At 47.5% G+C, this 15,670-nt stretch overlaps 1 protein-coding gene and 1 long non-coding RNA gene across 3 annotated transcripts in view; one reads left to right on the forward strand and one right to left on the reverse strand.

Annotated features, from left to right (window-relative positions):
- Positions 1–15,670, forward strand: part of SEMA5A (semaphorin 5A) — a 466,391-nt gene that overhangs the window by 68,668 nt on the left and 382,053 nt on the right. The window lies entirely within an intron of this gene.
- On the reverse strand, positions 88–8,753 carry LOC309861855. Its single transcript, XR_014310248.1, has 2 exons — positions 8,592–8,753; positions 88–367 (listed from the first exon to the last, which is right to left on the reverse strand). It is a non-coding gene; the product is annotated as an uncharacterized lncRNA (long non-coding RNA).

Here is a 15,670-nt window from a genome sequence, read left to right on the forward strand (position 1 = left end):
CCTTATAGCTTATATCATTGGCTCAGCTTTCAAAAAGAGCTTTAGAATAGGGAATATAGTAAAAATTAAGCAATAATCAGCATTGCATTTATTTTTTTTTTTTAATAAGCAAATATATCTGGTTGTTTTCCCATAGTCCACACCCGGCGTTCTGAAGGGGGGGGCGTGGACTCCTTTTGTAATGTCTGATACGGTTGTAGTTGTCACAGCTTGCTGGGACGGCGTGTGCTCCTGCTGCTCCGCGGTTAGAGGACAAGGACGCCGCCGAGCAGCATCTCCTGCACGCGATGGCCGCTCTGCCCCAGAGAATTCTCAAACTCCAACTGTCTGTAGCGCTATGGTGGGGAACCCATGGTCGAAACAGATTCTAAGAGAGAGGAAAAAAAGAACAATTCTTGAGAGCTTCCTGGTGGCCACATCAGTCACTCCTTTACTCGAGAGGTATTTTGGGAGACCAGCTCTGCGCCGCGCCACGTTAGCCCTCGGGCGGGGCGGGGCGGGGCGGAGTGAGGCGCATGCGCATTGCCTTGCGTCGGCAGCGCCCTCTTCGCGCCCCTGCGGGTCCCCTGGGGGACGCCTCCGGATGAAGAGATTATCGTCGCGCTTCCCAGGGGGGCCAGCGAGCAGTTACTCCTGTCGTTCGGGGGTCTGCTGTGCAGGGAGGCGTAAGGCTTGAGGAGGGACCTGATGGCTCCCGTGCTGTGGCTTCGTGTTGCCGGCAACAAGCACGTGCGCGCGCCGCGTGGCGCGGAGGTGCGGAGCCCGGTGCCGCGGGTCCCCGGTGCCCCGCATCGGCGCGGGGCGGCTCGAGGCTCAGGAATGGGGGCCCGTGTGCCGCTCTCACCGCGCCCCGCGGCAGAGGCGGCCGCTACCCCTGAGCCTGTCCCGCTCCCTCGGCTCCGTGCCGCCCGCGCCGCCCGCACCTCGCACGGCTCGGAGGAGACGCTGCGTCTTCTCCTGATGCCCGCATTGTTCCTTGGTCTGTTAAAGCTGCGGTGGCGAAGAGCGGAGGGCGATGGCCGCTGAGACGACAGCCGCGCATTACAGAGGAGGGAAGCCCGTGGTGCAGCAGCCTGGGTCTACGGTTGGGGAGGAGCTGGGCCGGATCGGCCGGAGAGGCGGAGGTCTGGGCGGTCCGGGCTGGGTGTGCCTGGACGCGGGCCCGGGCGTCCTGCTCGCGGCCCCGGGCGTCCTGCACGCGGCCCCGGGCGTCCTGCACGCGGCCCCGGGCGTCCTGCTCGCGGGCTCGGCGCCTCCCAGCCTCCCGCTCGGGCGCGCAGCGTCGTGCTCGGCCCGGATGCTTCTGAGGGTCTTCCTGACTTAGGAAGAACAGCAGAAGGCAGCTAACGCTGGGAAAAGCCGTTTAGCCTCACTCATGAGGAAGGTGATTTTTTTGAAGATTTACTGATCTGTTTCAGAGAGAGCGAGCGTGAGCGGAGGGGCAGAGGGAGAGAGTCGCAGGCCGACCCCACGCTGAGCGCAGAGCCCCACGCGGGGCTCAGTCTCACGACCCCCAGGAACAGATCTGAGCCAAGTCTATGAGTCAGACACTTAAGGGCTGTGCCGCCCAGGTACCCCCACCGTTAACGCAATTTGAACTGTCAGCGGATTTTCACCTGTCACATTGGCAAAGATTTAAAAAAAAAAGAAAAAAAAGATATCCCCAGTGTGTGCAAGGGTTTATGTGAATATAACAGCCATTGGGTGGCTTAAGTTCATCACGGAACCTGGTGGCTCTACTTCTAGGAATCGATCCTGTGTTTATGCCTCCCTAACTGGGCAATCGTAGATGATGTTCATTGCTTTCTTATTTTTAATAGTGGAAAAAACCTAAGTGCCCACAGGAAGGGATGTGGTGAAATAAAATGTGCAGTAGCACATGGCCTTTAGAAGTAAGGGAGCAGGGGCGCCTGGGTGGCTCAGTGGGTTAAGCCTCTGGTTTCGGCTCAGGTCATGATCTCGGGATCCTGGGATCGAGCCCCGCATCGGGCTCTCTGCTCAGCAGAGAGCCTGCTTCCCCCTCTCTCTGCCTGCCTTTGTGCCTATTTGTGATCTCTCTCTCTGTCAAATAAATAAAATTTTAAAAAATCTTAAAAAAAATAAGGGAGTATATCTACATTTGAAGACCTATAAACATATCTACAGTATACTAGGTGCACAGAAGCAGCATCTGTGTCCCTTGGTGTGTGAGTTTTTGGTAAAAAATGCATAGAAAAAAAAATCAAAGAATATATATCAACTTGTCCTTATCGGCTACCTCTGTAAAATGAATCATTTTAGGGGATGGAAGGAAAGTCTTTTTCACTTCCTATAATCCTATACTTTTAATCACAGCTCTCATGTATTAGTTTAAAATTAAAAAAAAATATTCTAATTGAACACACGTTAAATGAGGTCCTCTTAATTGCCAGGCGCTTTGCAGGGCACCGATGACATAAATATCAATGAGACCCTTTATCTTGCTATGGAAGATCTTCCAGACAAACAAAAAACAAAATAAAATAATCCAGTAATGGTCAGATTAACCCCATTTTCTATTTTTGGGTTCTTCGTTACTTTTTTGCTCAGGACATGTTAGAATCTGAATAAAATCATTTGATACTGTGCAGGTGAATTATTTCTTGCATACTTCTAAAACAATTTTTGAGTATCATGAAATAGAAAAGAAATGTGGTTTATTTTTTTCAAAGAAATGTTATTTTGAAACCTGCATTTTTCATCAAAATGCATTGTGTGTGTGTGTGTGTGTCATGGTCTGAGATGTTTTCCTGGAGGACGGGTTCACAGGGAGTCGGCTATGAGACAGACACTGGGGATGTCTTGATGAGGGAGATGCGTGTGTCCCTTTCTTTTTTAAAGCCTAGTTGGGGAAATGGGAAACAAATAAGGAAATGAAGCTTGAATATATCCTTAACCTTGAGATAAGGGCTGTGGAGCCCATGTGTGTGGGGAAGATGGTGCCGGGGCTGTGCACAAGGTCCCCTCTGAGGAGGTGATGTTTCAAGTAACCGCGGAGAATGAGGAAGCACAAACCACACAAGAAGGAGGGAGCATTCCAGTATGGGAAAGCCCCGAGCAGGGAAAGCCTGGCCGTGATTCCAAACCCAGTGGCCTGGGCAGAGCTGGCCAGAATGGAGCACGACGGGAAGGCAGGCCCTTCCGTCCTGAGGATGCAAACGGCTCTGACTTAGAAGGCTGATCCCAGTGAACTTGGAGGTAGCAGATGACGCATTCCAAAGTGTCTTGCACATGGTGGATATTCCTTTCCTGATTACTTAGTAAGTGGAGAATTCTTTTTTTTTTTAAATTTTTTATTATAAACATATATTTTTATCCCCAGGGGTACAGGTCTGTGAATCGCCAGGTTTACACACTTAACAGCACTCACCATAGCACATACCCTCCCCAATGTCCATAACCCCACCCCCCTTCTCCTAACACCCCTCTCCCCAGCAACCCTCAGTTTGTTTTGTGAGGTTAAGAGTCACTTATGGTTTGTCTCCCTCCCAATCCCATCTTGTTTCATTTATTCTTCTCCTACCCACTTAAGCCTGCATGTTGCATCACCACTTCCTCATATCAGGGAGATCATATGATAGTTGTCTTTCCCTGCTTGACTTATTTCGCTAAGCATGATACGCTCTAGTTCCATCTACGTTGTCGCAAATGGCAAGATTTCATTTCTTTTGATGGCTGCATAGAATAGTATTCCATTGTGTATATATACCACCTCTTCTTTATCCATTCATCTGTTGATGGACATCTGGGTTCTTTGCATAGTTTGGCTATTGTGGACATTGCTGCTATAAACATTCGGGTGCACGTGCCCCTTCGGATCACTACGTTTGTATCTTTAGGGGAAATACCCAGTAGTGCAATTGCTGGGTCATAGGGCAGTTCTATTTTCAACATTTTGAGGAACCTCCATGCTGTTTTCCAGAGCGGTTGCACCAGCTTGCATTCCCACCAACAGGGTAGGAGGGTTCCCCTTTCTCCGCATCCTCGCCAGCATCTGTCATTTCCTGACTTGTTGATTTTAGCCATTCTTACTGGTGTGAGGTGGTATCTGATTGTGGTTTTGATTTGTATTTCCCTGATGCCGAGAGATATGGAGCACTTTTTCATATGTCTGTTGACCATCTGGATGTCTTCTTTGCAGAAATGTCTGTTCATGTCCTCTGTCTATTTCTTGATTGGATTATTTGTTCTTTGGGTGTTGAGTTTGCTAAGTTCTTTATAGATTTTGGACACTAATCTTTTATCTGATATGTCATTTGCAAATCTCTTCTCCCATTCTGTCAGTTGTCTTTTGGTTTTGTTAACTGTTTCCTTTGCTGTGCAAAAGCTTTTGATCTTGATGAAGTCCCAATAGTTCATTTTTGCCCTTGCTTCCCTTGCCTTTGGCGTTGTTCCTAGGAAGATGTTGCTGCGGCAGAGGTCGAAGAGGTTGCTGCCTGTGTTCTCCTCAAGGATTTTGATGGATTCCTTTCTCACATTGAGGTCTTTCATCCATTTTGAGTCTATTTTTGTGTGTGGTGTAAGAAATGGTCCAATTTCATTTTTCTGCATGTGGCTGTCCAGTTTTCCCAACACCATTTATTGAAGAGGCTGTCTTTTTTCCATTGGACATTCTTTCCTGCTTTGTCGAAGATTAGTTGGCCATAGTGGAGAATTCTTTTAAACAGAGGCGCTTTCAGATGAAATACCAGAATGTCCTTAAAAATAAAAAGTTAATGTGCTTCTCGGACTTGGCTAACACTCCCGCATCTGACTCGTGTTTCCTGGTGGGCAGGTCCGTCCTTGTCTTTGATTCGTGTCTGCCGCAGCCCGTGACCCCGTGGGTCTGGCTCTCGCCCCTGAACTTCTTTATGGGCGGACATTTTGGTTTGACCTTGCCTGTGGGCTCAGCCCTGCTGTTGTGTCACCTTCTAGCTTGGCCTCAGCCTGATGGGCCGGAGTGGCCTAAATCCAGAATCTCCGACTTAGTGCAAAGTCACCTCTGTTCACAGCACCTGATCTTCTGGGAGTCAACCTTGAGGAGCCGGAATTCTCACTGGACGGCGCTTCCTTCTCTCAACAATCACAGCTTTTTATTCATACCTGCTTTATCTCTCATGATTTTTCCAGTATTTAAATGTTTTGGCATATTATTTTTATTTCTTGGAGGGCAGTTGTCAATGGCGTATGTGATGCCTGCTGCATAACTTAACGGTCGCTGTGTCACGTGGAAGGAGGGTGATGAGTGTGCTTTTCACCAGCTCCTTTGGGTTCTGTGGTGTCACTGATGGGCTTGTCACTCTGTCTTTTGATCACGGATCCCTGACTCTGCTGTTCTAGCTTCCAGCATCTGGACTCCTGCCCTCTACATCTGACCTCTTGCTCTCAGGCCATGAGAACATGTTGCTTCTCTACTCCCTGGCTGTTGAGTCCCTGGGACCGGTGGGCAGATGTTCATGACCTCACCCCATGCCGGCTGGCCAGGCTGGGCTTTCAGTGGGCACCCTGAGCTGGCTGTATGTGCCGTGCACCCCATCTCCCTGGCCGGCTTTGTCCGCCCTCTCATGCTCTCCCCGCCTTCCGTCTTGTTCTCTGTTCTCCCTTCTCCCTTAGTTCATGTTCTGCACCATGGGTTTGGCCAAAATTTCAGGGTCAAAAATTTTTTTTTTTTTAGAGATTTTATTTATTTATTTGACAGGCAGAGATCACAAGTAGGCAGAGAGGCAGTCAGAGAGAGAGGAGGAAGCAGGCTCCCCGCTGAGCAGAGAGCCCGATGTGGGGCTCGATCCCAGGACCTTGGGATCATGACCTGAGCCGAATGCAGAGGCTTTAACCCGCTGAGCCACCCAGGCGCCCCCAGGGTCAAATTTTGATGCCCTGCCTGCTCCCTTTCTTGGCTAACTACTTGATCTTGGGCAGTGTGGTCCACTAGAGTCTGTCCTTGGAGAGTCTGAACCCAGGACATGGCCCTCTTATGTTTTACTGGTTCTCACTGGGTCTACTGGTCCTTTACGAGTCCTCATTCTGATTTTCATATTCAGCCGGTAGGTTGTATTAATGAAAGCTGTGTAACTCACTGGCAAAACTGTTACATACAAATAGTTTGGGTTTTTTTTTTAGGTTCTGTTTATTGTTATTTTAAATCATTCACGACTAGGTGACCTGGTAGTATTTTCCCTGTTGACTTTTATCTCCTTGTTAATTCTGGAAATAGGAAGAAACGTAAAGAAGTGAACAGCAGCTCAGCAGAAAGGACACGAATGAATGATGCTGTCTAAATAACATGAGTATTATGCAGTTGTCAACAATCTTGTGTTTCCCAGATTTCACTGTGTGCATGGACATGTGTCTTATCCAGTAAAAATCAGTTGTATAGAAATTTGTGTATTATATATAATATATAATATATATAAACCAGAAAGAAATGCATGAAAGTGATAATGGTGATCATCTCTGGGTGATCAGATTATGAATTTTTTTTTAATTTTTATACGTTTTCTGCAATGAGTATGTGCAGATTACCCAGTGAAGGTAAAAAGACCTGTGAACCATTAAGCACATTCATGTAAGTTACCAAAAATTCTTGTGCATTATTGTGTGTATCATTATCTTTGTTCATTAGTTTGCTTGTTTTGCTGCTTTCCCCCATCCCACCTCCAAGCCTCTCCTCCTCCCTCAGCGATCTGCTGTTTTAGTCAATTCCTTTGGCTGTTGCCCCAGATTGTGCTGGGCATGATTTCTGGGCCTTTCCAACAATACAGGGAAAAATGCAGTACAGCTGTGATAGAACTCACCTTCTTCCCTGAACGCAGGGCAGGAACTTTTCATTTCATACCTTCTTTGCACAGCGCAGAATTGATTTCCAAAGCCACATCGTGCTATCCGGGGGTGCCGTAGGAGAACAAGAATGAAAGCAAGCCTCTTCTGGAGCACTGGAGGTTATCTTTTCTATGCTCAAACGTGTCAAGAGGCAGATAGAAGAAAAACAAAAAGCAAAAAACACAACCAAATGCTGCCAAGCTTTTAGAGAAAAAGTGGGAGGAAGATTTGCCAAGGGACAGATGCCTTTAGAAAGCATATGACGGGCTGTATGTACTTGGACAGAAAAAAGCAATGAGTTGATAGCTTTTTTATTTTTTAATTAAACATGTACAGCTCTGTTTTTAATTAATTTCATCATAGGTCTTATACGATCAAGAGCTTCTCATCATTTTACTAAGAGTAGCACGTTGTTACTTTTTTCCAACTTTTCTGCCTTCTTCCTTCAAGCAAAATTGGATGTAAAAATGTATCACAGAGCATTTAATTTTGAGTGAGTGAGTTGCTTGTAACTATATCCCTCAGGTAAGTATTTAATGACTCTTTGCCAAGGCAACAGATCAGACTAACTGAGAAAATGGTTAATAGCAACAGTTATTGAATATTACACAATGACTAATAAAATTGAGTTATGGTGCATGTTCTAGATATTTACAAAAATCTCTCTCTTGCTTATTATTCTCACCGACCCAAAGACCTGTTACTTTGTCAACCATCTTTTGGAATTTCGCAAAGTCATGGCTAGTTCTCAAGCGTTCCTGTTCTTACTTCGGGACTGAAGCGTTGCCAGGCGTTCTGGTGGTTATGGACTTGGGTAGGGGGCACACTGTTCTCCCCTCCCTCCCTCATTCACTCGCTGATGCAGAGACTTGGGAGGTAGCTGTCCCACGCGGAGCAGGGGAAATTTGTCCCATCTCTGCGCGGCCTCCCCTTGGCCAGCTCTCGCCCCAGGCACCCAGCTGGGCAGTGCCTCCGAAAGACCCATACATGCAGTCTTGTTGGAATCAAGAAATCAGCCTAGTTGCTTTCAGACCGCATCACTGGTCTGTCCGCAAGCACCCACATCACCCTTCCTACGGAGTTAGGGGTGTGAACTGTGGATTTGGTGTAATTGGGTAAAACTAGGTAGAGTGACCCCATATTGACCTAATAGAAACGTATTTGTTTGCGTAAAAATTCACAGGTCAAGCATACTTCCAGATGCTCCCAGAAAGCACTTGTATCCACTGTGGAGAGATCACTCGTGTCATCTTCTTCGTACCTTTTCGTATTTCCCTAAATGTGTTTCAGTAAATACATCTTGTGAAAAATACTGTAATTTATTTAAAGGAAGATTTAAGGAATCCAAAGGAATGTTTGGTACCCATCGCTGAACTTTCTGGTTGCCATGGAAATCAGTAGACCGGGAGAGACAGGAGGCCTGGGGAAGTTGCCCCAACTCTGGATGAGTTTCCTCCAAATCATAGTCTTGGTTCTGAGAGTGGAAAGGTCAGCCAGCATCTCAAGTCAGACAGTTCTAATTTGACAGAATTACTGTCATTTACTGTTATTAAAGCGACAGCAGAAAACAATGTCCACTCCTTTATTTTAAATAAAATCTAATCACAAGTTTCATTCTGAGTAATGAAAGACTCCTTAGCGGACTCTCCCTACGGTTTTAGTAACAGCATGAGTCAGCGGGGCGAGGGGCAGCCTGCGGCTCCCAATCTGGGCTGGGTGGTTCCAGAGACGTGAGTAACCCTGAGCTTCCCATAGCCCCGAGCAAAGCGTCTTACCTCGCTGCTGTCCCATCAGACGGGGCTCACGATGCTTCTTTGCTTACCAGGGTGCTGTTAGGATTAGCTGGACTTTGTTAGCAAAAAGGCTTTGAAGTCAGAGTGTCCTGAATGCTGTTATTACTAATAAACGTGTAAAACCTTCCTCGGCACTGTTCTCCTATTTGTAGCATTTAGTCATTCCGCGCGAGGAACCAGCCCCCCGTGGGCGTGAAGCCAGACCCACGCTGGGCCGATCGGGCTCAGGCCTGCCTGGACGGCACCGCCCACCTTGGCTGCCACCTCCAGGCACAGAGCCGCCGCTTACCTGCCGTGGCTTGACTCTGGCTTAGAGGCTTCTGGCGCTTGTTTACCAAATTCTGTCGAGGGGGAAAGCCACCCATGCTCCCAGCCCTCCACTCTGCACCAGGAGACAAACGTTTCCCCCATGTGCCCACTTTGCTAGCTGTAAATTGTGCAGAAATTGCATGGCCAAGCAAAGAGCTGGGGGCATCGCTGGGGCGGGGCCCTAAAGCTCCCACCCGTGGAAGCGGGAAGTACCCCAAGTCAGCATCTGGGATCAGGTGAATGCTCACGGGGTCTCAAGTCAGCATCTGGGAACAGGTGAATGCTCACGGGGTCTCAAGTCAGCCTCTGGGAACAGGTGAATGCTCACGGGGTCTCAAGTCAGCATCTGGGAACAGGTGAAATGCTCACGGGGTCTCACAACAGTTCTTGCCGCTCACTGCCCTGTTCTGGCCTCCAGGGCCTCTTGGATATGTGCCTCGGGAGATGTAAGGTCTGGACCTGTGCATCTGCAGAAGGAAAGGGCCTGTGGCTGATGAGGATGCCTTTGCCCGCTTTCTTGTCTTTGGTGCTCCCTAAGGATAATGAAACTCTCACTGGCACTGTGTCTGCCAAACCTTCTCCTTGGCCCTCGCATCTGCCCACTCGTGTGATAAAATCCAAGACACACTGATCTGAAAACACAGTCTCCCTCCTGGCAGTGACTTTGAGGAGTATTTTAGAAATGCTTGTTGGGGGTGGATGCCAATTATTTAATGCTGAGTGGGAAGAGGAGGAGCGAGAAGAATCAGCCAGCTCCCCAGGTGAGACCAATCCCAGATCGTTAACTTTGAAATATTTATGACAAACATTGAAAATAAGCACTTTTGTCGTACCATAAGAGCAGATTGTATTCATTTAATGACTCTTTGGTAATTGGATTTCCTTATCTTTCTCTATAAATACGTTTACCTACTTTCCCGAACTAGAAGGCTCAGAGTCGTTCTAAATGCTGCCCTTTCTTTCACGCCGGTCTCTGATAGTTGGCTGCCAAATCCTCTCGTAAATGCCCTCAGCCTCCAAATATTCTAGACCTTCTTTTCCATGCTCTTTAACCACATTGATAAGCCCGAGGCCAAGTTCCTTCGCTGGCTGCTCTCACTCCTACTGGGTTAATCTGTCTCCAAATGATCTCCTGGTAACCAGGTTAAATTTACTCTGTACCCAGCCACTCAGGTCCCAAGCTCTCAGACCTCACTTGTTTCCCATCGCCCTTGAGATAAAGTAAGAAACAGACATTTCTTACATGAAAGTGCTTTCGAGAATGTCAAGGGAAAACAGCCCTGGGGAAGGTGAAGAGTTAAGTAAGACTGTAGGGGTCAGGACTGTTGCAGTAGGGGTCAGAAGGGAGACTGAACTCCATTCCACCCAGACAAAAAGTGGGAGTGCTTTGAGGCTCCGGGGTGAGCTCGTGGGAAGGTAGCGAAGGATGTGGGGGGAGGTTGGTCCGTGGGGCTGGGCCAGCTGTGTTTGGGAACTAGCACTTATCAAAGGTAGGCTGCTCCCTTCCACCGCGACTGGGAGACAGCTGCGCCCTCTTCCTTGACGATTGATTTCACAGCCATGGCTCCCAGGTCCTTGAGAAAACCAGTCCTGGGTTTTAAAACTGGCAAAGGCAGGGAAAAAGATGTACATCTTGAAGGGCCGGAGAAGGAGTTTGCAATGGTAAGTTTTTCTAAAATAAATGCTCTAAGTAAAGGGCCTAGATCTGGAAGAAGTGGGCCTCCAGTTTAGCCAAGAATTGGGGAGAAGTAAGGGCTTCTTGATCAATAGTCTGGTGTCCCTTTGTCCTGTCTCTTCCTCCCTGAATTCCCCTAAGGGCCCCCTGCCTTGAAGCCACACCAAGCTCTCCCTCAAGCTGTCTTCTGTTTGCCTTCCCATTCCACTGTCTTGCACACCTTTCTTCTTTCTTTAAATTTTTATTTTATTTTATTTTTGAATTTATAATGTGTTGTTTGTTTCAGGGTACAGGTGTGTGATTCATCAGTCTTACACGTTTCGCAGCACTCACCATGGCACACACCCTCCCCAGCGTCCCTCACCCGGTCACCCCATCCCTTTCCCCCCACCCCCCAGCAACCCTCAGCTGTTTCCTGAGATTAAGAGTCTCTTATGGTTTGTCTCCCTCTCTGGTTTCATCTCATTTCATTTTTCCCTCCCTTATGATCCTCTCTTGCTTCTCAAATTCCTCATATCAGTGAGATCATATGATAATTGTCTTTCTCTGATTGAGTTATTTTGCTTAGCATAAGACCCTCTAGTTCCAGCCACATCATTGCAAATGGCAAGATTTGGGGTTTTTTTAATGGCTGCATAGTATCCCATATATATATATATATATATATATATATATATATATATATCACATGTTCTTTATCCATTTATCTGCTGATGGACATCTGGGTTCTTTCCCGAGTTTGGCTGTTGTGGACATTGCTGCTATGAACACTGGGGTGCAGGTGCCCCTTCAGATCAGTACATTTGTATCTTCAGGGTAAATACCCAGTAGTCACACACTCTCCTTGATGCTTCTAGAACCTGTTCACCTTGGCACTCTAGGCAATGGTGAGTGCTTCTGCCAAAGACCCCACGTGGTGTAACGTAATTAAATACGTACACGGCAGCAGCCCTGGTCGGTGATGTTGTACAAGAAGTATATCTTGGCACATAGTGGGTGACTGAAACACCCCTTTTGTGACCAGTGAATGTGTCCCAACTGTTTTGAGATTGAACCATGGAGACTTCTGGGAAAATCCTTAGATTTTAGCTCTTGGGAAAGTCACTGTATTTTATATAAGATTCTGACCCCCAAATCAAAGAAATTCACAAATAAACAGAGGTTTCATAGGAAGCTCGTGACTTGTGAAAACCGAGACTCTGAGGCCCCGGCCTAGGGATTCTGATTCAGCGATTCAGCGAGGAGCCTGGGACCCCGCGTTTTGATGCTTCTTTAGCGATTCTGATGGGGAGCCAGAACCCAGAACCCAATGACCTCACGTCACGAAGCTTCAGAGCGCGGCCGGGTGATGGGTCTGGCGATCCTGAGACTAACAGTGCAATGGCAGGTTTCTGGAGACTACGGGAGACACGTGCCGTGTGGCTCCCGGCCCCCTACACACAGACGCCATCTAGCAAACTGGTTGCGGATGAGCGTGGAACCACCGTTAGCACTTGTCGCCGGGATCTGTTCCGAGCTAGGCCTGAGTCTGTTGTGCTAACACTGTGTTTCAAGGCTAAGATGACCCCACAGCAGGCAGTCATTCCTGGGCACTGAGGCCCCCCCCCCCCTTTTCTCCCGAGTTCCACCCAAGGTAAGCAGGACCAGGCTTCACGCCAGGCCCGACCCAGGCTGCTGTCAGCCCGACAGCCTGAGTCCTCGTGTCCGGCTCCCCTCCTGAGGCTTTGCGTTCCCGTAGATTGGAGAGTCCCATCGGAACTCCGAAGTGACCGTAGAATAAAATAAAGAAAAGAACCCTCGTTTTTTTTCTTCTTCTTCTTCTTTTTTTTGAACACTCATCTAATGCTAGCCTTCTAAAAAGACGAGAAGTTATTAAAATAATTTTGAAGACGGTTGACAAGGAGTCCACGAGTGCAGCAAGCAAGGCAAAACAGTAAAATATAAATAATACCACTCTTTGGAGGCCGGCACGATACAGTGTCTTGGGTGTCCTTCCAGAGCTTTCTCTAGGTGGTTGGGGACGTGCACGGGTCCGCAGACTCTGTAGGAAATGGGGCTTAGGTGTTCTGGCCCCTGCTGCTTTTCCTGGAACTCTTCATCTCACAGGGCACCCAGGGCCTCGCGTAGACCCGCCCTGTCCTTTTCAACGCCTGGAGAGCCAACGGGACCCCATTGTACGGATCTAGGACAGGGACTCTCAACCAGGGGCACTTTTGCTCCCCGGCAGACATCTGGCAATCTCTAAATTTACTTTTGTTTTCATAAGTTGGGGGGCCGTGCTGGCTGTTCCTGGCTTGCAGACGAGGGACGGGGCGGCTGATCCGCGACAGGAGCAGAAGCAGCTCCCCCAGCCGAGGATTAGCTGGCCCCGCATGTCGGTGCTGCCCGAGTCGATAAAACCTGCTGTAGCATCCCTAATTGTAAAATGCCCGGATGGATTTTCCCTTCAGTGTACAGCTTACCCACTAGTTACAACCACATAAAACAACGTCGCAGAATAAACGCAGGGAGAACTCCCTCGGGGAGGAGGGGCCGCGCTTTTCCCAAAGAGAGCTGTGCGGGGCATGCGCTCCGCCTGGCTTTGGCTGTTACACCCGTGGGTCTGGAGCAGCCCTGGTGGGCTCGGCGTCCACTGCCTGAATATTAAATGGGCCTCGCCCTTTCGTAAGGCCCAGCTCGGGTGGAGGAGAGCGAGCTGCTTTGGGACAGAGGAAGGCCGCGTTGGCAGCTGAGCCCTTGGCAGCTACGGGCACCTGCTGAACATATAATTTTGCAGGCAAAATGAGAGTATCCGTTTTTAGCCCCAGGGTTTTTATTTATTTATTTTTTTAAATTTATTTATTTATTTTTTTATGGTCTACATTCTGGATGCTTTATTTTTGTAGCGGCTCAGTTTTTTTCCAGAACAATCACAATGGACTAAATTTAGAAAAAGCAAACAGACTGACTTGCTAGGAAAATCCTGCTTTGTTGCTGAAAATATAGCTGACCCCAGCCCTTCTTCCAGTGGGCTGTTGAGAACCTTTACTATTTAGGCAATGCCCTAAGTTTCTGAGTGCTTTGCTTTCCTTTTTTATGTAAATAAAGGAAGTCTTTTGAAAGCAGTTTATCACTAGATCTCCCTCCTTCTCCTTGTTTCAAGGAGCTTTTGGTGTTGGTTTTGTCAGAAGCCTTGCTTCATCTTTGAGATCCTTTCTCTTGTTTGTTATTTTTTTCCAGGCCATGTCTTTCCCAAATAAGACTGTCTTGTTTAGAAAAACTTGAGAGTTGCCCACAGTCTGAGCCTTTGTAGGAGCTCAGAGGTTAAGGGGCATCCTTATTTCTGGGACGGTTGAGCATCCCTTAGTGGTGAGGCCTGCGATACAGATGCTTCCAGCACTGGAGCAGGGGAAGGGAGGGGGAGGGAGGAAGGTGAAGTTGGTCTCCGCAGCCCTTACTCTGGAAGCCTGGGTTGTCTGCAGCAGCGGGATCATCCTAGCACTAGAATATGTGAAGGAAGGATAAAAATGTGTGTGTGTGTGTGTGTGTGTGTTTAACTTTTATGGTGTCACAGTCCCAGTATGTTTTTGGTCTTTGGTTTCCTGGTTAGAAAGTCTAATTTGGAGATTATAGGCTGGAGGGGAAGTCATTTTCTAGCCACACAGAGTGGCAAATGGCAAACATTTGGGTACTACATGTGCGTGAGTGTGTGTGTGTGTGTGTGTGTGTGTAAACACACTAGATTATTTAGACTACACTTAATTTTTTTGTAGATTATAAAAAATCCATTGGGTTGCCTGCCTTCTGCTTGGCAGACTGTGAGATCTACACCACCAAAAGGATACTCTCATTTTGCCTACAGTGGACAGTCTTGCCCTTAGGGGGTTGTACCCATCATGCTTCCTGAAGGTGTGTTTTTCAGGGAAGGGAGGCAGCCTGGCATGATAGGGTGATATTGTGGTGCCATTTCTGGACATTTCTGCAAAAAGCAGATGACTACGGAGGTTTGCTGGGCAAACTGGCCTTCTCCATGCCTTTGTACCGTGGGGTCCACCATTACTTGGCAGCAAGAAAGCACTTTTTAAAATTTTTTAAAGATTATTTATTTATGTATTTGAGAGAAAAAGCAGAGAGAGAACACACGAGTGGGGGCAGGGGGAGGCACAGGGAGAGAGAGAGAAGCAGACTCCCTGTTGAACAGGGAGCCCGATGTGGGGCTTGATCCCACGAGCCCGAAATTGTGACCTCAGCCGAAGGCACATGCTTAACCGACTGAGCCACCCAGGTGCCCCAAGAATTACATTTTCAGTTTCCAATTAAGGATCTTGCTTTCCCTGGGCCATTAGTCACACCAGGGCTAAACTGAGGTTTCCACGTGGCTACTGTTCTAGATGTTCTCAGTGACAGCTAAGTGGGGGCTTGGTCCTTACATTTGCTTTGCTCTAAGTGATACCTTTGTTTCTCTCACACCTCTGGGACACTCCGGAAGATCTAGTGAGCATTCTCTATGTGATCCTGAAGGACAATGATAGTTTGAAACAGTTTCTAGGTTCAACCTTCCCGTCAGTAGTTGAGATCGTCCCACTTTTTCCAAGTAGTTCCATAATCCTTAAATATCATTTCTGTGCTAGGTAATTGCTATGCTAAATGCATGGTATAGATGAGAGAAACCCATGACGAAAGAAATAAGCATTTCCGTGAATGGTGTAAATTACAGTGAGACTGTCTATTCAGGTTTCTTAGCCATCTTTGGGGTTAGGTCCAAAAAGAAGCCATGTGCTGCTTTTTCAGTGGGTTCAGAGGAATTGAAAACAGTCAATAAAAGGAATCATAGGTAGCTACTCTTTATGAGAATGGCAAAATAGACAGTAAAAAAAACAACCATATTTAAGTCTTAAAGCAATAAATAAGCTAAAATGTTTCTGAACACAATTACAAAGCCTTGTCAGTGTCTTATCATTAGGGGAATAGAAGGCTTGAGTGTAGTACAGTTGGCCCTTGAACAGTATGGGTTTGAGCTAAGAGGACTGACTTACATGCAGATTTTTTTTTTTTTTTTTTTACAGAACAGTACTGTAAATGTATTTTCTCTTCCTTG

Source organism: Mustela nivalis (genome assembly GCF_964662115.1).
Source record: "Mustela nivalis genome assembly, chromosome: 3".
Classification (NCBI taxonomy): domain Eukaryota; kingdom Metazoa; phylum Chordata; class Mammalia; order Carnivora; family Mustelidae; genus Mustela; species Mustela nivalis.